Source organism: Oncorhynchus gorbuscha, linkage group LG06 (assembly GCF_021184085.1).
Source record: "Oncorhynchus gorbuscha isolate QuinsamMale2020 ecotype Even-year linkage group LG06, OgorEven_v1.0, whole genome shotgun sequence".
NCBI classification, from domain to species: domain Eukaryota; kingdom Metazoa; phylum Chordata; class Actinopteri; order Salmoniformes; family Salmonidae; genus Oncorhynchus; species Oncorhynchus gorbuscha.
The window spans coordinates 61,650,303-61,658,471 of record NC_060178.1 but is presented as its reverse complement, the minus strand read 5'-3'; positions in this window follow the sequence as shown (position 1 = coordinate 61,658,471).

The following is an 8,169-nucleotide window of genomic DNA, read 5'->3' as shown; positions in this document are numbered from 1 at the left end:
TTTTGGCATTAAAGGTGTTACATATCAGTTTGCAAACAGTGTAACAAAAAACATTTGAGTTATTGAAATAGCATAAAAACATGGTATCTTTTTTTGCTTTCTAGAGTAAGGCAGCTCCAAAATGCAGGTGTTTCAGGCTAGCTCAGTCCTATCTGTGGTGGTGGAGCAGCCAGCAGAAAAATACAAAAGAGTAGGGAGGGGTTGGATATGTTCTCTAGTTGCGCTGTGATTGGCTCAGTGTTATGTCACTCATATTTTGGAGTGGCAAACTGCAAATGTTGCAAAGCAATCACTAGCCTGCTATTTAGTAGAGAGGGTGTGTGGTTCAAGTCTTTTTCAAGCTTTAAAAGATACACATTCACATGCAACCCCATGGACCAGAAAGGGTTGAATAAACAACTGTAAACTCACAACTGGGAACTCTGAAAAACGAGCTCAAGACTGGGTAAAACGGTTATCCAAGTCAGGAACTCAAGTGTCTTTCAAGAGCTCCGACCTGAAGATCACTGATGTCATGATTTTACTTTTTTTTTAACGAGTTCCCAGTTGTCTTGAACACACTATAAATCCAGAGAATGACAATTTGCCCACAAGAAGGACCTCTGCACCACCTTCCTGTTCAAGTGAGCATAGAACAAGGGTCCGAAAATGTCATGTATGCTACTGCATAAATGATGTGATATGTGTACTGTAGCAAAGAAAGTAATACTAAGTCTATGTTGTCTAGTAAGCTGTTAGTAGCCCATGTGCCTCACCCTAATAATTTGGTCCCTTTCCCCTCATAACTTAGCCTACTGTTCTGACTTGGTGTTGCACATGTAGCTTATTGCCTGCTTTAGAGAAATGTCATCATCAACTATTGTAAGAGATATCATTGTCTGCTTATAGGCCCCCTTTATTTATACTACGGTTCTGACTTGGTGTACAGGGAGAATACTGTAAGAACGGCCCATGTTCTGAATTCTGTCACTGTAAGTGTTAAACAAATTGTTACATTGACTCCGTCCGTCTTAGCTCACTCATTAATATCTTAATCAAAATTACGCATTGCTCATCGTTCCCTTATGCCATAGTTTGTACATCTCAATTGTCAGTAGAAACCACATTTGTTTAAGAAAGTCAGCCTTATCAGCTATGTTTTTAAAAAGGCAGTAAATGAGGCTGAATGAACTCTTTCGACAAGGATCCGCTGATAGCCAGCTGTAGCGGTGGTAAGGATTCACTCCATGGGGCTGAAAAGAACATCTTTATGGAACAGCTTTATGTAGGCACTGTTTGTCACCGGTATAGTGCAATTAATGTATTGTTTATTGTTGAGTTTGGCCTCCTGAGTGGCGCAGTGGTCTAAGGCAGTGCTAGTTGTGCCACTAGAGATCCTTGTTCGAGTCCAGGCTCTGTTGCAGCCAGCTGCGACCGGGATACCCATGGGGCGGCGCACAGTTGGCCCAGCCCTGTCCGGGTTAGGGGCTCTCTACCTTCGTCTCTCCCGAGTCCGTACCGGAGTTGCAGTGATGAGACAAGACTGTAACTGCAAATTGGATGTCACAGAAAAGGGGGTAAAAATAAAATAAAAAAATATGTTGAGTTTGCCCCACCTAGATTTACATGCTAAAATTGCCACTGATAATAAGGAATCACATCAGCTCTAGTCTTGGCATTTCTATCTGCAACCTCCACAACGTTCTCTTACTGAACATGGCCCTGTTTTCTTGATGTTAATTTAAAGCTAAATGTCAATACTTTTGTAATCCTGTACAGTGAATTATGTGGTAGCATAGAGGGTTAATTTGCATTTGTAGAATAGAACCCCACAGTGGAGGTGTCATAATACCCATAAAACCTAGCGGCCAAACAGGGAAATGTTTCCATTCATTTTTCCATAGGGGATTTTAGAAACACTTAAAATAAGGTCTGTGTTTTATGTAGGCTTACCCTAGTGTGATGTTTTGATAACCATGTAAATCTTACTCTGACAAGGTGACTTTTATCAATATATTCGTCTCTATCTACTCTGATTCAAAAATGCTACTTAGCATCAAAGTAGACATCATGCAAAACTACAAATCCCTGCAAGCTCCTGCACGTCATCTCTAGCTGACACCTTTGCTAACAGGTTCACAGAATTGTCAATTTAAAGACATTTTGCCAATTTATTCATAACTACATTTAGCTAACATTAGATAGTTAATCCAGATATTGTTACATTTACATTTACATTTAAGTCATTTAGCAGACGCTCTTATCCAGAGCGACTTACAAATTGGTGCGTTCACCTTATGACATCCAGTGGAACAGTCACTTTACAATAGTGCATCTAAATCTTAAAGGGGGGGGGTGAGAGGGAATACTTATCCTATCCTAGGTATTCCTTAAAGAGGTGGGGTTTCAGGTGTCTCCGGAAGGTGGTGATTGACTCCGCTGTCCTGGCGTCGTGAGGGAGTTTGTTCCACCATTGGGGGGCCAGAGCAGCGAACAGTTTTGACTGGGCTGAGCGGGAGCTGTACTTCCTCAGTGGTAGGGAGGCGAGCAGGCCAGAGGTGGATGAACGCAGTGCCCTTGTTTGGGTGTAGGGCCTGATCAGAGCCTGGAGTTACTGAGGTGCCGTTCCCCTCACAGCTCCGTAGGCAAGCACCATGGTCTTGTAGCGGATGCGAGCTTCAACTGGAAGCCAGTGGAGAGAACGGAGGAGCGGGGTGACGTGAGAGAACTTGGGAAGGTTGAACACCAGACGGGCTGCGGCGTTCTGGATGAGTTGAAGGGGTTTAATGGCACAGGCAGGGAGCCCAGCCAACAGCGAGTTGCAGTAATCCAGACGGGAGATGACAAGTGCCTGGATTAGGACCTGCGCCGCTTCCTGTGTGAGGCAGGGTCGTACTCTGCGGATGTTGTAGAGCATGAACCTACAGGAACGGGCCACCGCCTTGATGTTGGTTGAGAACGACAGGGTGTTGTCCAGGATCACGCCAAGGTTCTTAGCGCTCTGGGAGGAGGACACAATGGAGTTCTCAACCGTGATGGCGAGATCATGGAACGGGCAGTCCTTCCCCGGGAGGAAGAGCAGCTCCGTCTTGCCGAGGTTCAGCTTGAGGTGGTGATCCGTCATCCACACTGATATGTCTGCCAGACATGCAGAGATGCGATTCGCCACCTGGTCATCAGAAGGGGGAAAGGAGAAGATTAGTTGTGTGTCGTCTGCATAGCAATGATAGGAGAGACCATGTGAGGTTATGACAGAGCCAAGTGACTTGGTGTATAGCGAGAATAGGAGAGGGCCTAGAACAGAGCCCTGGGGGACACCAGTAGTGAGAGCGCGTGGTGAGGAGACAGATTCTCGCCACGCCACCTGGTAGGAGCGACCTGTCAGGTAGGACGCAATCCAAGCGTGGGCCGCGCCGGAGATGCCCAACTCGGAGAGGGTGGAGAGGAGGATCTGATGGTTCACAGTATCGAAGGCAGCCGATAGATCTAGAAGGATGAGAGCAGAGGAGAGAGAGTTAGCTTTAGCAGTGCGGAGCGCCTCCGTGATACAGAGGAGAGCAGTCTCAGTTGAATGACTAGTCTTGAAACCTGACTGATTTGGATCAAGAAGGTCATTCAGAGAGAGATAGCGGGAGAGCTGGCCAAGGACGGCACGTTCAAGAGTTTTGGAGAGAAAAGAAAGAAGGGATACTGGTCTGTAATTGTTGACATCGGAGGGATCGAGTGTAGGTTTTTTCAGAAGGGGTGCAACTCTCGCTCTCTTGAAGACGGAAGGGACGTAGCCAGCGGTCAGGGATGAGTTGATGAGCCTTTGCCTCGATTCTGCCTCGATTCTGAGGTTCTTTATGGCACATCATTGACCGAGGGAGAGCTCAGTTTGTTGTTTTGGAAAGTTTTTAAAGTCTATTGAAAAAGTTTCGTAACTAGCTAGCTGCCTTTTTGAATTTGGATCCTGCAACGCGGTTAGCATAAGTTGCTCGGCTCTCCATCTGTCCAGTGATACTGCCGACCAAGGCCGGGTCTGAGGAACTGCCATGTTCAGGGGCGGCAGGTAGCCTAATGGTTAGGGCATTGGACTAGTAACCGAAAAGTTGCAAGATCGATTCCCCGAGCTGACAAGGTAAAAATCTGTCGTTCTGCCCCTGAACATGGCAGTTAACCCACTGTTCCTAGGCCGTCATTGAAAATAAGACTTGCTTAGTTAAACAAAGGTAAAATAAATAAATAAAAAATAGCTAGCCTAACTGCCTATCAAGCTAGCAGGGTTTTCTTGAGGGCTTGAACGCAGACCACGCCGCAGTTAGCCGTTGTGGCTGGGACCGTGTCCTGGGCTTGTGGCTGTCTAGATCCCTGCCGTTTGTTGTTTCCTATCTTCCCTGTAACCTGCTCCTCTGGAACGGCGAGGAGTACGTTGCTACCATGACCAAAGCCGGCGGGAGTATCATTGAGGACAGTGGTGTCTCTCTATCACAGGTGAAGGATCTTTTAAACAAACAAAAATAGTTCTACAACCAGTTGTTCCAACAAGAAGAAAATAGCTTCAAGTGTTGTCCAAATACTAGTGGAGTCAACTAATAAAAGACGACCTGAAAAGTTCTCCTGTTTTAACTCTATGAGTTAAAACAGGAGAATGGCAAGATGACAGCAATCTGTAAATCATTGAGCGAGGACATCAGTTCTGTATGTGAATTCATGATAACAATGACAGAGAAATCAGATTATCTTGAGGGTCAGTCCAGGCAGAACAACAACAACAACAACAACGGAATTTCAGAATCTCCACGAGCCCTGGATGGAGTCTGGGGACAAAGTGAGGTAAATAATCTTGGAGAAACTGAAGATGGACCACAGGAAGATTGAGATGGAGTGTGCCCACAGGACTGGAAACCCCACCACCAACCCAGGTGACAGGCCCAGGCCGATAGTGGTCCAGTTCCTGAAGTTCAAGGACAACGTAGCTGTTCTGGAAAGAGCCAAGAACTTGGGAGGAATGTACATCTTCCTCAACGAGGACTAACCTGAAGCTGTGTGCCAGAAGAGGAAATAATTTATCCCAATGAGTATGTGGGCACCCCTTCAAATTAGTGGATTTGGCTATTTCCGCCACACCCGTTGCTGGCAGGTGTATACAATTGAGCACACAGCCATGCAATCTCCATGGACAAACATTGGCAGTAGAATGGCCTTACTGAAGAGCTCAGTGACTCTCAACGTGGCACCGTCATAGGTTGCCACCTGTCCAACTAGTCGGTTCGTCAAATTTCTGCCCTGATGGAACTGCCCCGGTTATTGTGAAGTGGAAACTTCTAGGAATAACAACAGCTCAGCTGTGAAGTGGTAGGCCACACAAGCTCACAGAATGGGACCGCTGAAGTGCGTAGCGCATAAATTGTCTGTCCTTGGTTGCAACACTCACTCCCGATTTCCAAACTGCCTCTGGAAGAAACTTCAGCACAAGAACTGTTCGTCGGGAGCTTCATGAAATGGGTTTCCATGGCAGAACAGCCATACACAAGCCTAAGATCACCATGTGGAATTCTCATCGCCATTGGACTCTTGAGCAGTGGAAACGCGTTCTCTGGCGTGATGAATCTTGCTTCACCATCTGGGTTTGGCAGATGCGAGGAGAATGCAACTTGCCCCAATGCACTGTGCCAACTGTAAAGTTTGGTGGAGGAGGAATAATGGTCTGGGGCTGTTTTTAATGATTCTGGCTAGGTCCCATTGTACGCTACAGCATACAATGACATTCTAGACGATTCTGCCCACGAAGTGTGTTCAATACAGAAATGTTTTTTCAAGGTAGGTGTGGAAGAACTTGACTGGCCTACACAGAGCCCTGACCTCAACTCAATAGAACACCTTTGGGATGAATTGGAACGCAGACTACCAACATCAGTGTTCGACCTCACTAATGCTCTTGTGGCTGAATGGAAGCAAGTCCCCACAGCAATGTTCCAATATCTAGTGGAAAGCCTTCCCAAAAGACTGGAGGCTGTTATAGCATCAAAGTCGGGACCAACTCCATATTAATGCCCATGATTTTGGAAGGAGATTTAGAAATAAGGTTCATGAAATCAATCATTTGCTAACATCATAACATTCATATATTAGCCATTTCTGAGACTCACTTAGATAATTGACTTGATGAAACAGCAGTAGCAACACAAGGATATAACATCTATAGAAGAGACAGAAATGCTTATGGGGGAGGTGTTGTATATATTCAGAGCCATATCCCTATAATGCTTAGAGAAGATCTTAAGTCAAGTGTTATTGAAGTGTTGTGGTTGTAGGTTCACCTGGCACATTTATAGCCTTTTCTTTTGTGATGTTGCTGTAGGACAACAAGTGCTGACAGTCCGTGTCTAAATAATGTGTGAATGCTAGATAGTGTATGTGATGTAAACAGAGAGCTCTACTTTCTTGGGGACCTGAATATTGACTGGTTTTCCTCAAGCTGTCCGCTCAAGAGGAAGCTTCTTACTGTAACCAGTGCCTGTAATCTGGTTCAGGTTATTAATCAACCTACCAGGGTGTTTACAAGCACTACAGGAAGAAGATCATCCACATGTATCGAACACATTTTTACTAATACTGCAGAACTTTGTTCTAAAGCTGCATCCGTGCCCATTGAATGCAGTGATCATAATATATTGGCTAATATCCAGGAAAGAACAACAATCAAAAAGCTGGGCCTAAAATAGTGTATAAGCAATCATACAAAAGATTTTGCTGTGACTCTTATGTGGATGATGTTTAAAAAAAAAACAATTTTGGTCTGATGTGATTAATAAGGAACATCCAGATGCTGCACTTGATACATTTTATTAAATGGATTCTTCCAATTATTGATGAACATACACCTGTTAAGAAACGGACTGTTAGAACTGTTAAGGCTTCATGGATTAATGTGGAATTGAAAATCTGTATGGTTGAAAGAGATGGTGCAAAAGGCTAATAAGTCTGTCTGCACATCTGACTGGCTGATTTACTGCAAATTGAGAAATGATGTGACTAATCTCAACAAAAAGAAGAATAAACTGTATTATGGAGCCAAGATTAATTATATAAAGAATTATGGAGAAAAAAACAACTTTAAATGAAATTATGAGCAGAAAGACACTCAACTCCATCTTTCATCGAATCAGATGGCTTATTCATCACAACCATTTGGTGTTGCCAATTATTTTAATGATTACTAATTGGCAAAGTGAGCAAACTTAGACAGGAAATGCCAACAACGAACAGTGAGCAATCGTACTTATGCACAAAAAAAACAAATAATGAAAGAAAAGCATTGTAAGTTTCAATTTTCAAAGGTTGGGAGAGGTGAAAAAAATGGTTATTGATCAATAATGACAAACCTCCTGGCATTGACAACTTAAATGGAAAGCTACTGAGGATGGTAGCTGACTCTATAACCACGCCTATCTTTCATCTGAGCCTAGAGGAAAGTCTTTGTCCTCATTCCTGGAAGGAAGCCAGTCATTCCGCTTCCCAATAGTAGTAAAGCAGCCTTTACTGGTTCTAACAGCAGTCCTATCAGCTTGCTGCCAGCTCTTAGCAAACTGTTGAAAAAAATTGTTTGACCAAATACCATGCTATTTCTCTGTAAACAAATTAACCACAGACTTTCAGCATGCCTATAGAGAAGGGTACTCAACATGTGCTGCGCTGACTCAAATGACCGATGATTGGTTGAAATAAATTGATGATAATAAGAAGATTGCGGGAGCTGTGCTGTTAGATGGCAGTGCAGCCTTAGATATTATTGACCATAACCTGTTGTTGAAGAAACGTGTCTTTGGATTCAGAGCTATCTATCTAATATAACTCCGAGGGTTTTCTTTAATGGAAGCTTCTCTAATGTCAAACATGTAAAGTGTGGTGTACCACAGGGCAGCTCACTGGCGTTAAACAAAGCATGTGTGTCCATGTATGCTGACGATTCAACCATATAATTTTGGACCATTTCGTCTTTACAAACTGTTTTAGTTCAGCAATATTCTTACAATGTCTGGTGTGAACTGCTCTCTAGAGGTCATGCCACAGAATCTCAATCGGGTTGAGGTCAGGACTCTGACTGGGCCACTCCAGAAGGCGTATTTTCTTCTGATGTCATTCTGATTTACTTCTGTTTTGGGTCGTTGTCCTGTTGCATCACCCAACTTGTGGCGGACAGATAGC